The 17,265-nt window shown below is 32.3% G+C and overlaps 1 protein-coding gene across 3 annotated transcripts in view; it reads left to right on the top strand.

The window, feature by feature from the left end:
- Positions 1–17,265, top strand: part of SNF4Agamma (SNF4/AMP-activated protein kinase gamma subunit) — a 763,121-nt gene that overhangs the window by 121,111 nt on the left and 624,745 nt on the right. The gene's annotated exons all lie outside the window — the stretch shown is intronic.

The raw sequence follows: 17,265 nt of genomic DNA, 5'->3' as shown, positions 1-17,265 counted from the left end.
ATAAAAAGTCTCCAGTTCTTAGTAAATTATTAGTAAATTTCTAGACTTTTTACTATTTTCCTTCTTATAGTTTTAAGAGTTCCCTTTCCGTGAAGATAATCAAATTGTCGAATCGTTTATTGATTTCTGCTTCAAAATTATTAATTTTACTTTCCGATCGTTCAGTATTTATTTTGTGTAAATTATGGAAATGTATTTGATCATTAATTAATTCCAATATTTTTTCTAAAACATCTTTCTCTCTCTTAAGCTCCTACACAAACAATTTCTTACCACTTCTTTTACTTTTCTTATTACTCGCAAAATAAGGTGGCAGAGGTTTCATTAAATATTATTTTATGAACAATTGTATGTATATAAGTGAAATTATTAGCTTATATTAAATCCTTACTCCACTTTTGAGAATTTTTCTCCTACAACTAACAATACTAAGTGTGAATATGTTTGTGTATATGTATTTGTTATTTTGATGGATCGTTTTAAGTAGCAGATCTAGGGTAAAGAGTGTCCGCTATTTCAGCAGGACTAATGGGGATGAACCGCTCTGATTATCAGATTCAGGATATAAATATAAAGAACCGTTCTGGTTAGATCTTGTATATAGAATGTCCCCTACTCAAGCAGGACTAAAGGTATGAACCACTCTGGTTAGCAGGTTCAGGATAGAGATAGTGTATTTGTTCTGTCTCGTAAGTGTGTAGTGTAAGAGATCACCTTTTTTCTTTTATTTTTCTACTGTTATTTAAAACACAATGTTATTTTATTTTATAACAGTAACCTTCTATTGTTTATTTTACCATTAATTTATTAATGTACTATTAATAATTTTTCTTTTTTTTTATTTACTTCTGTTTTTTAAATAACAATCAAGTATTGCAAACACCGAGCTCTTCGCACAGGCACAGCATATACGCGTTAACACACACTTCACTATATGGGGTGTTACGCATCATTCATAAACATGCTTCTGTGAATGGTGTTGATTGTTTCTTTAAAAATAGCACCAAGAGAACTTGTAGTGAACAAAAAAATAACTAGAGACCATAAACCACGCTCTGCTACCATTTTTTTTTAAATGATAATTAATATCATTTGATTTTGCCTGTGGTTTGAAACCAAAGATTGTGAACTACTGTCTCACGCTCCTTCACAGGCTGTGGGACAGCAGATAGTCCAACTATTTGTTCGTTTGTATGTTGGGGAAAGGGAAAGCAGAAAATATAAATAAAGATGGAGAGCGTTATGTTTTGTAAAATAGAAATGTCCACATACCTCTTCTTGTTTGTTTTATTTAATTTTATGATTCCTCAGTTCTGTTTCTTTTGAGATCATTACCTTTATTCAATTTCAACAAATAAAATGTTCTGCACAGTCAGGTAAGTTTTTTCTTTCAATTTTATTTACCTTCACAATAAATTACAATAATAACTATGAATTTTTCAAGCAATATAACTATGAGTTTATTGAGCAATATAACAAGTTAGATTGAAATATTGAACTAATATTTAGGCTTAGCGGCTCGCTTTGGTTGTCACTTGACACTTCCGAGAGCCATGAAGTACACAGTCAGCTTTGTTAGACGACGACTTTCGTTAAGTACGACTCTTTTAAGAGGTTTAAAATTTTATCATGGGAATAAATATAATATGAAACGGAATAAAAATTTAAAATTTATTTATTTACGCAAGTCGTCACTTTACAGCCTCCCCTACTTAAAACTATCACCGTCCTTGTTGAATATACATATATTAAAATAATCTGATTTAAGCTAAGAAGTGGATTATGGTAAACTGAATACATAAAAGAAAAATTTTCTCCTTTTCACCTTTTTCCTTAAAATTATTCTAACCTTGAAATAAAAATTTATGAGCAATAATCTTAACATCATTGTATAAAAAGAAGTTGATTTTTTTTCTAACTTTATTTCATATTACACTAAAATGGTCATTTACTCTATTACTCTACGGAATTATTACAGTTCCTGGAAAGCGTGAAATTTGGAAGGATACTAGGATTTAATACTATTAGACATTATTTGCTTATTAGTTGTGAATTATTTTAATTTATATATTTAAATTAAAACACCATCCATGATTCATAACTAATATATATATATATATATATATATATATATATATATATATATATATATATATATATATATATATATATATATATATATATATATATATATATATTATCCATTCTCCTTTGTCCTTGTTCTTTTGTCATTTATTACCAATCTATTGAGGGCATCTAGATCTGCCAAAACGCCCGTTTCATGGCATAGCTTGTAGTGCCAGTCGTATTTCACTAGATTAATATCTTTCTGGCATGACGGACAATTTTTTTTTAACTTCATTTGTGTTTTGCACAAAAGATTTTGTACCTCCAGATTACTTACTCCAGTCATTAATGTAATAAAAATAATAAAAAGATACTTATACAACAGCTATTATACGGATTCACTAATAACAAATAAAAATATATCTTATAACTTACGAACAAACTGTGCTATACGAAGAAAAGTTCAGTTATATTGGTCAACATCTTTTCTTGCTCGTAGTGATGAATTACACGTAGGTATGTTTGGATTTCAAGAAGCGCAAAGTAACATGTAAATACGCAATCACATATACTTAAAAAATTACACTAAGTGTAAGTTCGTATTCGATAATCAAACAAATAAAAATAAATTTTTTAATTTAACAGGTTTCATAGATCACATTTTATTTTTAAACTTTTAAACAATTTTAATAAAATATTTGAAAACTGTACTTAAATTATTCATATATGTAGTTCCATCATCTGCCTTCAATTATTTAATAGGATTTCACTTGAGATCTCAGCTGATTTCTCAGGTGAAATTTCATGCCCAAAACTCAGCCAAAAAATCAGCTGAGATTTTTAGAAAAAGTTTTTCTAGAAGCTTGTTGTTTCATTATTTTAAACAATTTCTAGTCGTTACAACTATGTGACTGAAGAAAATTTTTTTAAAACTGTTTAAATATGCGTTGAGACTTGAAAAGTTTTCGAAAAAATGATCGTCACCTATAAATTAGTTTTGCTGTATATACAGGAATGTAATTTATCACAACTACCCCTTTATATATATATATATATATATATATATATATATTACTTAGAGCTACTTGATTCCTAAAATGAAGCATTTAATATCTTTGGAAATACAGTATGGCGGTTGGCAGAACGTGGCAAATGAACTTCTTTTTTACACACCCTCAAAATATGTGTTAAATAGAAGAGTTTTATATTCGCTATGTGCAGTAATCTGAAACAGCGCCACCAGCACGGAAAGAAGGAGGCGTGCTGAATAACGCGATTACATAGCCTGTTGTATGCTGCAAACTTTGTTTAATGTTTTTTGTAGTTTTAATATATTTTTGATACTTACAGTCTGAATTTCTAGTATGAAGAATTCGCATTGAGCAGTAAAAAGTTTTTTGATATCTTATGTATTTATTTTTTTTTTTTAACTATAAAGTGATAGTTGTTATCTATTTAAAACAAATTGTTGACACTGAAATTCGATACTTCAAGTACAGAAAATACATTAAAAATACAAAAAACAATTAACAAAGTTTGCAGCCCACAACAGACTATGCAATTGTGTTATCCAGCATCGCCTCCGTCTTCCCGTGTAGGTGGCGCTGTTTTAGATTACTACACGTAGCAAATATAATGTATTGTATTGATAAGCAAAACTCCATTTCCCATTAAATATGGTGGTCTATACAGAATGACAGATTACGTATATTTTTGTGACTTCCATGATATGGATATCATATAATAGGGCTTAAAACTTTCAAGGTTACATAAATAAGTGGCTCTACGCTTAGTCTAATATGGTGGCCACAATTGAAATATAACAACGACTGTTTTTTCACCACTCTTTGTTAAAATTATCATGGTGACTTGAAACTAATCGAGGTTTCATTAGTTAATATACATTTTATGGAATAAGAGAATTGCCGTACAATTAAAATTTCAATCTTATAATCGAATAAGAAGAATAAATATTATTAGCAAGAGTCAGTTGTCAGAGTACTTGTATTTTTATGACATCATCTTCAGGCCTTGATTACAGTTATTTGTGCGTATTAAAAAATAGGACTTTTATCTCAAGTAAACGTCTCATTAAATTAAAAAAATTTTTTTTTTGGGATGTTGGTAGAGATGTGCAACGTCGAAAACGAATATTTAAATTTTAGAATCAACAACAACAACATAACTGAAAAACTGATAATGGCCGAGCACTCAATAATTAATAAGAAACATTCCACACGACTTCAACAACATCGAGGTCCTATGTAATTAAACAAAGCATTACGCTCGTACATTTTGCACTATAAGTTGTAAAAATAACCATCATCCTAAAACTGTGACGCCAAAAAATGGAAAAAAATAAACATATACATATGTAACAAACGCAATACCAATTTGTAATAAACCATAGAGTTACCGATTTAACTTTATCATGTTCTTTAATTCAAATAGAAAGTGTTCTTTTAGTTTAACCCACAAAATCATTCCCAATGACCCTAAAAAGGACCGACAAACTAAACTCTTTCTTAACTTAAGTTTCCAGCAAACGTGACTGCCTAAATACCTTATAGTGATCTTCTCTGGCCTGCAGTTGTAGCACTAGACTGATCGCGAGGAAAACTACAACGTCTTAAGCGCTAGAGCTAGTTGTAGAGCTCTTTACCAACATCTCCTGGTGTTACGTTGGAGACGTTAGTGTCTAAAGCACCTTCTTTTTTTGCAGACTTAGCTGTTTTAATAATCTAAGGTGAGGAGATTGGTTCATGATGCTTGCCCGTTGGAGACTGTCCCCTTTGCTAAAGCTTGATTTTTCTTTATAGCTGTTAGGTTTGCCCAGCGCAAACTTCGGAGAGCATCGGTAATTCCTGGTTGAATGCTTGGAGTCGAGAGGGTAAAATAAGGTCATTGGTCGCCGGAGTTCCCAGCCTTATGACGAACAACTTCGCTCGTGACGTCAACCAGTGAATGACTGACTTGGTTTAATAGTAGCCGGCTTTACATAGTCTTTTAGTCGACAAATTGTTGCCGGAAATGGTAGTAAGCATTATTTGTCAGCAAGGTAGTTTAAACTTAGGTGGCCCTAAAAAACCGATGAGATTGATGGTTAAGTAGGGAACGTAAATACTTATGATGGCCCTGAAAAAGACCAGTAGTGATACTTCCAGCTATCCTTATTATTATTCTTGATGATGAAGAGCTGGCTGCGAATCTCTCGTCTTCGGATCGTTCCCCGGATAACCAATCGCTCATCGGTAATCGGGACAGTGGGCCTGGAGAATACCTTTTCTGTAGATATGCCGTTGCTACGATCCATTGAGGAGGCTGTTGTGGCTGTCTGAACTCAGGTTTGTTCTCCCTGGCTTGCTGTTATAATATAATCTGCTCTGGTAGCAGCTCCATGTCCGTCGGAAGGGTGGCAATAAAATCCCAAATTGCTAGAGCAGATTGTGCTCTGGCTAGACGTCTCCTGGTATTTCACTGGAGACATTAGCGTTTAGAAAGTCTTTGTATTGGTGGCACTCGTCAATGATGGTAAATCAGGATGGAGTTCGTCGTAAGTCGCTTGTCCATTAGAGAACAGTGTCGTCGGTAGCCGGGATACCCAGCTGCACGACTCCCATCTCTAGGCTTTGTGCACTGTTGGTGAACGATTGTGTTCATAGTACGTTGATTGGGCCTATTATAACCACATTTATTTAATTCAATTGCAGGTTGTTTCGATTTTACTTCGACACTACCTAGCGGATCCTACTGAACTGAAGTAAAAGCTAGCGTAGTTTTGCAAAACTTTGAGCTTATTTATTACTGTTGCTATTAATTTTTTCAAGATAACAACTGTACTCAAACCATCAAGGAATCAAGGAAGTGTCAAGAATCGGTACGCAAAATTTAAGCAAAATCGGTTGAGTAGTTTTCGTGGTTAGCGATTACAATGGCTTTAGTGACTTTGCTTTATATATTAGTAAGATATCTTAAATTCTGAATCACAAATCACAACCTTCTATGTACGATATTACTATGTAAGCCTTAGGTATTAAATTATCCTTGTTCAATCTTAAAAAATGAGTAATGTATTAACGTTGAATGATTTTTATTTTTATATGAGAAAGTCTGATTTTAATGTACTTGTTAATAAACAATTTAGTATAGTTATTATGATAAAATATTTTAAGGTAATTATCAATTTTTTTGAGTGAAATTGTTTTTCTAAGAAATTTTTTGTTCGATGATGAAAATTTTTGTTTTACTTTGTTATAAACAATTTTGATTTTTCATAATATAGGATAATTCAAATCGAAAGATACTGATTTATCAAACCAATTGGACCGATGCCTAGCGTAAGAATGACTAAGTGATGTATATTTAACAAAAAAATATTTTGAAAATATTCCTAAAAAATTTTAGGAACAGTTTCAAACTGCTAAAAAGTTAAGCTTCATAAAATAAAATACATTATTTCAAAAATTATTTTCGAAAAGATTACGACGGTTATTATTAATATATTATACTTGATTCAGCCAGTGAATCATTTACTTCGATGATGTGTGCTTGATTGTTTTCGTTTATTATTGCTACTATTATTAATACTGTTGTGACTTATACATTACTAGTGCGCCCCCCCCCCATCTCGGCTTCGCCCGAGACTTACTGAATGGTACACTACAGTGTGTTGACATGGAATATAAAATGTTTTCAGTTAAAAATTTTTCATCTACTCCTGACACTTCTTAGAAATACAAAACTTAATTAACTCAATTATTAAAAATATTTCTGTTTGGAATGAACGAAGTCTGTTTGGTCAAATAATAAGCTGTAAAAAATGAAAAAAAGTAACTATGCTGAATAGTACCATGCATTCCTAATGCATTAAAATGGTTGTTGGCCCTAATGGGTCGTTGATTTGCACTTTTTCACGTTATAATAAATGAAAAGGGCAATTTGTTAAAACTGTAAAGATTCAAAACTGACAAAAATATACAATTAAAAAATTTTTTTTTCCAGTCTTACAACTTTGTTACCAGAGCAACAAGGTCCTGGAGTGTAATCTCTCTATCTTTTATCACCACAATAAATACAAGTATAACAAAATAGTGAAAGTTCTGGCAAGCATTAATCTTAATAAAAAATTTTAAATCAGCTTCAGTCATTCGAAATATTGTAAAGGTATTGTTTTTATTTGCTTATTGAAGTTTTGAAATCGATGACACGAGTTTATAATGCTAGCATCGTAAAACATACGCTACTTCAAGCATGCTGAACTTTCAATGTTGGTTGGTGTACATATAAATTGAACGAAAATTCCAGTCGCTTCAGTTAATTGAACTTGTAATCAATCGATTAGTGTACCAAAAAAGGTGAATTCATTTGACGCTGTGTGTTTATGTTACCGGCAAAGTATGAAACAAGGTATTCTATAGAGTGCCGAGGCATTCCATAGAATGTATGATGAGACCAGGTAAAAGTATAGAATAGCACTGTATTTCACACCATGCCTAAGTATTCTGTATAATATCGAAGAGGTATTGGGCAAAGTATATAATAGATATTCATTTGTTATCTAACACGTCGTATTGATTGAAAGATACACACACACATATATATACTAGCTGTGGTATACTATAATGTTGCAGTTGTAGTATACTATACTGATAGTACGACGCGGACGGTATGAAATTCAGTACCTGTTGTAGACAAAGGAAAAGTAGATGCTCGAAATTTATAAGCGGTTATTTTAAAGAAAACAGACGATGAATTTTATAAATTAGGTCCGCGTGATGGTAAAATTAAACAATTGTATGCTCGGTCGCAATTTATATCTGCGAAGAAAATTTGATAAGACTTGATGAAATCGCACGTGTAGAATCTCGGTGCGAGCGATAGCAACAATTCAGTATTGAAACAGGTTAAGGTATGCAAAAATGCTCATGTAAATCACGCTGTACAACAAGAAAATTTGTTTGTCTTAGAAATAATCGTTTGTGTTATTTTCGGTGTCATCAGAGTTCTTCGTGCAAAAATAAATAATATTGTTTTAATTTTTTGTTTTAATTCATCTCGTATTCTATCAACAAGGAAAACTAAGTTATTAATTTCATCAGTGTCCTACGAGTTTCATAAAATATTTCATATGTTAAATTATATTTTATACTTTGCCTAACTTGCATCAGACATTCTATAGAATACCTAGGCATTCTATGAATTGCCTAGGTAAGTAATTAAAAGCCTCAAGTATTCAATGCGGTGCCTAAATTAACTCGGTATTCTATAAAATGCCTAGGCATTCTATAGAATGCCTGAATTTCATATTTTGATAGTAACATTGACACGTAACATAAAACGTTTTCAGTTAAAAATTTGACATCTATTCCTGACACTTCTCAGAACAAAAAAACTAGATATTAAAAGTATTTCTGTTCGGAATCCATGAAGTTTATTTGGTCAAATAATAAGCTGCAAAAATAAAAAAAATTTAGTTGTGTAGAAAATTACCATGCATTCCGTACGCCATAAAATGGTTGTTGACCCTAAAGAGTCGTTGATTTACACTTTGTCACTTTACAATAAATGAAAAGGGCTATTTGTTACAACTATAAAGATTTTTAACTGACAAAAAGATATCATTACCCCCCCCCCTCTCTTTACTCTCCCTTGCACTTCTCAAAATTTTGAAATATCGTTCAAACCCTCCTTTAAAATAAGGTAAAAATCCTAATATTTGTCCCTCACTTTAACACAATGAAAATAGTTTTTTTTTCCAAAACTTTTTTTCTAACAAACTTACATTTATATTAAGTTATATTCATTTAGTTTAACTAATATTTAATTTATATATTCAATTAGTTACAATATATGTGATACTTACAAGTATATAGTAAAAATAGTAATAAAAAAATTTTGGTTCGTAAATGAATGATTTTACCATATAGTCCATCCTGCTGGATACTATTTACAGGGCGCAGTGATTGTCTAAGGCACATCCAAGCTATTATCAAGTTTATTAAAAAAATTTTCCAATAAACTATTTAACTTGCTGTACTGATCTTTTTATTACCGAAAGTGACTTTACCCGATGAGCTCACCAGGTGTTTCCTTCGAAAAATCTTATAATAAATAAAACTATTAAGTATTTATTTTTATGAAAACATTCTGGCCCCACACTATAATTTAATCAATAAATTGTGTCTAACAAATCTTATTTAGCATTTATTTAGTTTTAAAATACACTTAAAAAATTAATATTTATTTCTAGGGAAACGCTTAAAAATTATGAAATTAAAAAATAGTATGCGGTGTATAGATTAAAAATTTTCATTATTCTTAATGGACATTGAAAATGAAACTATAAAATATTTTGAAATTCTACAGGCATGGAAGACTAATGACGTTAGTAAACAAATTTATGGAAATGGTATAAATAGCTGCCTAAACAAAGTAATTCTAACAACTCATTCGAGCTTTCATTTATTTTAAATAATAAAATTACAGCATAGATTATGCAAAATATAAAGATAGTGATCGCACTGATAAAAATATATACATAAATTTTTTTATAGAAACTCGAAATAATATACATGAAGGATTACCGCCATATGTTTTAACTTTAAAAGTAGATGCTATTGTTATGCTGATAAGAAACTTGAGTATATTTGATGAATTGTGCAATGGCACTAGACTACGTATAAAAAAATTATTTAAATATAATTTAGTAGCAAAAATAATAACTGGTAAAAAATCTGATAATAGAGTTTCCATTCCAAGAATCACGTTGAATACAGATCATAATTTATCTTTACCGTTTATTATATACAGAAACTAATTTCGATAAGTTCTAGCTTTTTGCATGACAATCAATTTATCGCAAGGTCAAAGTTATGAAAAATTAGGACTTTAATACAAAAGTTCTCTATTTTTTCATGGTGAACTGAACGTATTGTGTCAAGATGTAAAAATCCTAAACATGTATTTGTACAAAATGATTTAGAGAACCCAGCAAACAAAACAAACAAAAAAATATCATTAAAAAATTGATTTTTTAGTCTTACATCTTTGTTACCAGAGCAACAAAGTCCTGGAGCGTAATCTCTCTTTTTTTTATTACCACAATGAATACACATACATATTATTCTAGCTATTTAAAAATCTGTAAAGTTTAAATGATTACTGTAAGGGTTATAACGGAAATCTGATTCCTCACGTGATGTATTTTTTATTTGTCAATTTTGACGCTGCTGTTTAAATCTCCATAAATGTTCTCCGTCAGTTTCTTGACGCCTAAAATTGTATACATCTGCAGCATTTGAAGTTTTTCTTCCCATTTGCCCTTTTGCGACTATAGGCATCGTTAAAACTTTTGTGACCCCTAAAGGCTGTTTTTTGTCAATTTTGTTGAGTTGTAATATATTTGTTGGCAAGGGAGTTCGACGTCTGCTGACCCTAAAAAGGACCGGTGAGCTAAACTTTTTCTTGGCTAAGGTCTCCAGCAAACCTGACTGCCTGAATTCCTTGGGGTGATCTTATCTGGCCTGCTGTTGCAGTATTACACTGGTCGGTAGGAAACCTACAACGTCTGAAGCGGCAGAAGTAATTGTATAGCTCTTTCCCAACATCTCCTGATGTTACGCCAAGGACGTTGGTGTTTAGAGCACCTTTTTTTGCAGAGCTCAGTTGTTTTGCTGATCTTAGGTGGGGAGATTGGTTCTCGATACTTGCTCGTTGGAAACTGTCCCGTTAGCTCAAGTTTATTTTTCTTTCATAGCTGTTCGGTTTGCCCAGTGCAGACCACAGAGAAACTTGGTGATTCCTCGTTGAATGCTTTTAGTCAAAAGGGTAATGCCGGGTCGTCAGTGGCCAGGGTTCCCAGCCTTTTGACGAACAACTCTGCTTGTTACGTACATCTGCCAGTGAATGACTGACTTGATTAAATAGTGGCCAGCTTTATATAGTCTTTTAGTCTACGAATAGTTGCCGGAAATGATACTTGAAATGTATTTGTTGGCAAGACAGTTTAACGTTAGGTGGCCCTTAAAACAAACGATAAGATTAATGGTTAAGTAGGGAACGTAAATACTTGTAATGGCTCTAAAAAGAGCCAATGGTAATACTTTCAGCTATTTCTTATAATTATGCTTGATGATGGAGAGCTGGCTGTGGGTAGCTTGTCTCTTACCCTCGGAGTCTCTGGGTACGGAGGCCGTGCTGGAGGGAGGTACGCCGCTGGCCAAAGAATATTTTGTCTTCGGGTCGTTCCTTGGTTAACCAACGGCTCAGCGTTAGTCAGGAAAGTAGGCCTGGGGAATACCTTTTCTATAGGTATGCTGTTGGGACTAATCACTGAGGAGGAGGTTGCTCAAACTCCTCAAGGGTTATTTTTCTTGGCTTTTTGTTGTACGGCCATGAAACCCCAAATCCCTAGAGCAGATTTTACTCTGGTTAGACGTCTCCTGGTATTAAGCTGGAGATGTTAGCCATCGGTAAGCCTATTTATTGGTGGCATCCATCAATCTTGGTGGTTTGGGATGGAGTTCGATGTCAGTCATTTGTCTGTTAGAGAACAGTGTCGTCGATAGCTGGGATACCCAGCTGCACGACTTCTAGCTTTATGCTTCATGCACTGCCGGTGAACGACTATGATATCTAACAATTTGCTTGGGGATATTATAACCAGACTCACTTAATTTTATTGCAAGTAGCTTCGATTTTACTTCTACGATGACAACAGCTTTTGCGTCTTTGTTTCGTATACTAGTAAAATTAAAGATTTTTTCACACCATATACGCTCTGGAGTGATTAAATTTTTATGAGATGAAAAATTTTATGAGATGTGTTATCACTTAACATCAACTATGTGCTGATGTGCGTGTCACACATTATTGAAGCCTACTACGAACTTTTAGTTATTAAAGTAATTCCGTAAAATTGATTGCGGGAGTGGCTTAGTCAATGTAAAGTAGCGGTAAAAAGTTAAAACTCTCTTACAGAGCTGTTTTACAGTTAGTTTTTATAAGAAGCATAAAAACGACTCCATTAAAGTTATCGTTAATTTTAATAGCCTATGTCACATAAGAAGTTGTAATTGATCTTCTGTCATCATTTGGGATTGATTGGTTCAGTAGTTTTTGAGATTTTTGCGAACATACAAACAAACTCTGTCCCTTTATATAATAGTAAGATATTGCACTTCATGTAATAATGTTTAGATAAATATTGTGATAGAGGAGTTACGGTAAAATAGTATTGCTACTAAAAATTATGAATTATTTATATGAAGCTTATTCATAATACACTTTCTCAAATTTTCATCACGCATACAATGTTATAATTTTTGTTGATGAAATACTTTACACATAATCTGCCCAGATATTGAACATTTTACTCTAATACGTTAACAAATGACCTTTATGTCTCACGTGTCGTCAAATGTAAAAAACTAATGTTAATGGTCTTTATTATGTTTAAGTTTATTGTTATTTGTAGCACATTCTTGAATATTTCTACTTTCAATTCATTTATTATTTTCAGACTTATTCTAAACCGATTAAGTAACAAACATTATTATTATGTAAAAAACTTAATTGATGTTATTTTATTCAGCTTTAGTGACAGAAGTTAATGCATATTATGTGACATTTTTTTGATTTTTTATGCACTAAAGCAATATGTCGTTAAGATAATAAACTTTTGTAAATAATTAACTACATTTATTACTTAATGTGATTTTTGTAGGTATGCATGATCGTATGTCACAGAATATTAAAAACTTAAAAGTATGAATAAAACTAACTTTATCTGATACTAGATTAGCATTACACGTGTGTAACAGACAGTTTTGTATTTACATTATGCTTACTTGTAACTATTGGTATACATTAAAAAGTTTTTTTTATGAAACTGTACTTAATATTCTGCCAAATTCAAAACTTACATAATTTTTTTATTTTTTTTGCGTAACATGTTATTTCTCAGAAAATACAGATTCCGAGGAAGGTTTTAATAAAGTTTTCTGAAATTTTCATAAGAAACATGATGATTATACGCGCTCGTATTTTTATTCGAAGGTTGAAAAGATATTTTAGAAAATTTCATGTATACATTTTTTCAAAAATTATACTTAACGTAGGGGAAAAATTTCTGGTTTTTTCTTTTTTAGAATATTGTTAAGAAAGTGGAAATTCCGAAAAATATTATAAATGATTTTTAAAAACTTCTCTACAAAAATTAAAATAATAATACAAAAATTAATAAAATATTTAAATAATTAGATTCCAGATGAGTTAATAATAAAAGAGCTGCATTTCATTAACGTTTATTTTTAAGGTTGGATTTAGCATTCAATAAAGTGGACTGTATATTTAGATAAAGATACTGGAGGAAAATGAAGATAGTGAGAAATATTAGATTGGCACACAATAAAAATTTTTACATGCAATGTAAACTATAAATTTTAGATTTATTAAAATTTGTAACAAACTGAATCCACATTGCCTATGCATGGGCTAACAATGGCTGAAGAATACGTGGCCCAGAGAAAACTAAATATAAAATTAAAGCGTGAAACATTATTGAAAATATCTTTGTTTGACTTATTTATTGTATTGAACTTCAATTAAATTTTGAAATATTATTAAAATGACTGAAAAATAAGAAATTATCTGCACTACTTATTTTTTTTAAAGTGGCAGCGCTTGTCTTCATCAAACTAAGCACAGAGTAGTGTGCTGGATGTATAATACTAACACGCATGTAAGTTAACCACACCTAACGTACATTACATTGTGTTACAAAAGTTAAATAAATCAATACATTTTAACATTTATAAATAAAATATGTGATAATAGTTATTATAATTAAAGTAACACTATAGCCTCATGTTATACAGAGTGTCGAACAAAGATCAAATAATTAAATCTTACTAATGTATAAAGCAAAGTCGCTAAAACCGTCGTAATCGCTAACCGTGAATACTACTCAACCGATCTAGCTGAAATTTTGCATACCGATTCTTGACGCTTCTTAGATGGTTTTAGTATAGTTTTTATCTTGAAAAAGTTGATAACAATAGCAAAAAATAAGCTCAAAGTTTTTCAAAAATACGCTAGCTTTTCATGTTAGTTCAGTAGAATCCGCTAGGTGGCATCGACATAAAATCGAAGCTACCTGCAACAAAATTAAATAACTGTGGTTATAATAGGCCAGAGCGTCTCGAATAATTCTGTAGTCGTCTACTAGCAGTACATAAGACCCCATCGAGAATATAGATGTTAGTCGTGCAGCTGGGTACATCCCGGTTATCGATGAAGCTCTTCTCCAATGGGTGAGTGACCTGGGTATACTTTCACCCTGAATCTCCAAGACTGACGAGTGCCACTAATAAGAATAATTTGTAATCGATAACGTCTTCAGTAGAATAGCAGGAGACGTGTCTAGCCAGAGCTCAACCTGCTCCAGTCACTCAGAGTAATGTGGCCATTCCACCATCCGGCCTGTTGCCGTCAGAGAATGTTTTACTACAAATGCAAGCCAGGAAAGACAGCCCTGAAGAGTACGGGCAGCCACAACGGCCTCTTTCTTAGTGGTCGTCCTAACGGCATACCTACAGAGAAGATATTCTCTTGGCCCACTTTCCCGACTAACGATGAGCGGTTGGTTATCCGGGGAATGATCTGAAGACGAGAGATTCTTTGGTCAGTGGCGTACCGTCCTCAAGCATGGTCTCCGTACGCAGAGACTCCAAGGGTAAGAGTCAAGCTACCTGCAGCCAGCTCTTCATCATCAAGAATAATAATAAGGATAGCTGGAAGTATCACTACTGGTCTTTTTCAGGGCCATCATAAGTATTTACGTTCCCTACTTAACCATCAATCTCTTCGGTTTTTTAGGGCCACCTAAGTTTAAAATACCTTGCCAATAAATTCATTTTTACTACTATTTCCGGAAACGATTGGTCGACTAAAAGACTATGTTAACTAAAGATGGCCACTATTAAACCAAGTCAGTCATTCACTGGCAGTCGTCACGAGCGGAGTTGTTCGTCGCAAAGCTGGGAACTCTGATGACCGACGACCCTATATTACCCTCTCGACTCTAAGCATTCAACCAAGAATCACCGATCCTTCCCAACGTCTGTGCTGGGCGAACCTAACAGTTATGAAGGAAAAAAAACTTGAGACGAAAGAACAGTCTCTAACGGGCAAGCATCACAAACCAATATCCCCACCTTAGATCACCAAAATAACTGAGTCTGCAAAAAATAGATAGTGCTTGAGACACTAACGTTTTTGACGTTATACCAGGAGACGTTTGGAAAGATCTCTACAACTAGCTCCAAATCTTCAGACTTTGTAATTTTTCTTCCGATTAGTGTAGAGCTTCAGCAGCAGACCAGAAAAGATCACCCTAAGATATCCAGGCAGTCACGTTTGATGAAAACTTCATTCAAGAAAGAGTTTACTTAAGAAGCTCACTGGTCCTTTTTAGAGCAATCGGACGTCGAACTACCTTGCCAACAAATATATTAGCACTTAATAAAGTTGACAAAAAACAGCCTTTAGGGCTCACAAAAGTCTTAACCATGGCAAAAGTTGCAAGAGGGTGAATTAAAAGAAAAACGTTCTGTGCATCCCATGAATACAATTTTAGGCGTCAAGAAACTGACACAAAGCATTTCTCGAGATTAAAACAGCAGCTTCAAAATTTACAACTAAAGAATCCATTGCATAAGAAATCAGCTTTTTAATCAGTACCCTTACAGTAATCTCTTAAATCTTTCAAAGTTTGAAACAGATAGAATATGTATTTGTATTTTTTTGGTGATAAATAATGTAGAGATGAACCTCCAAGAACTTGTTGCTCTGATAATAAAGTTGTGATATGAGAGAAAATTTTTTTTTTTAATATTTGTATATTTTTTGGGAGTTTTAAATCTTACTAGCTTTAAGAAATAGCCCTTTTCGTAGATTATACGAGAGAAACTGCCAACCAACGGTCCTTTAGGGCCAACGATTATTTTATGGCATAAGGAACGCACGGTACGTTTTAGCATAATTTTTTTTTTTTTTACTTTTTACAGCTTAATATTCGTCCAAATAAACTGTATGGATTTCAAAAAAATATGTTTTTATTAAGATGATTTTTGTTCTGAGAAGTGTCAGGAATAGATGTAAAATTTCTAACTGAAAACATTTCACATTACATGTCAACACACTACGGTGTTCCATTTAGTAAGTCTTGGGCGAAGCCGAGACGGGGGTCCGCTAGTAATATCATACATTTCATGTTAGGATGACACTAAAGACATAAATTCTACATACTAATAAGTCCATTATGATAAAATCTATAAGTTTTTTATTAAATATTTGATCAGAAAATGACAAAAAGAATGATATGATATAAAACGATTTTTCAGGTATTTTATAACGGTTTCTTTGTCCGAAGTATTTGGACGATAAAATTAACAAACATGATTGATAAAAAAAGCGTATATTTAATAAGTCTTACAACTTTTGTTCTATTCATATCGACAATCCATCCAAATATGTAATATACAAAGTAAGATGCTGTCAAACGAGTTTTTGATTTTTTTTTAAAACGAGTTGTAACATTTATTCAAACGTCATCATGGAGTACACTTTCTAAGTAAAAAAGTTCTATTTTAATGAGTTCTACAATGTTTATATTGAAACTTTGTTTTTGAATTTGAATTTTCGTTATTTGTGTGCAAAAAATGATTTTTTCACTGTATTTACAAATATTTTGCATCACAGAGCACCAATAATGCATGACAGAACAAAATGTATGAAACAAAAAAAGTTGTATTTTTTAGTGGTCTACAACTATATTTCTTAGCGTGAAAGTGTAAAATGTATGTGTTGAAACTTGGAGCGAAAAAAATGGTTTTTTCTTCCTACAGTGCTGTAGTAAAAATGTTGCTAAAAATTTTTTCTCCAATGAAAGCTCTCTAAATGCAATATGAGCTGTGATATTAAACACAAAGTTACCCTCACAATTTGAACCTATTTAGATAATTACTTGAGTTTGTCAAAAAACGTACAGACGTACATACATACACGCACCATATGCTTCAGGTAGTTGTTTTCCAATATATAGGTTAATCGTATTTATAGATGTACAATACTAAGGTTACGTTCAAATATCATCCCGTATTCAAAATATCAGAGAGAAATGTGAATGCCTTTGCGTAC

Source organism: Copidosoma floridanum, unplaced genomic scaffold, assembly GCF_036245765.1.
Source record: "Copidosoma floridanum isolate Cflo_tuat_1 unplaced genomic scaffold, Cflo_Japanese_pri ptg000024l, whole genome shotgun sequence".
Classification (NCBI taxonomy): Eukaryota; Metazoa; Arthropoda; class Insecta; order Hymenoptera; family Encyrtidae; genus Copidosoma; species Copidosoma floridanum.
Note: the sequence above shows the minus strand (reverse complement) of the source record. Positions and strands in the feature narration are given on the sequence as shown.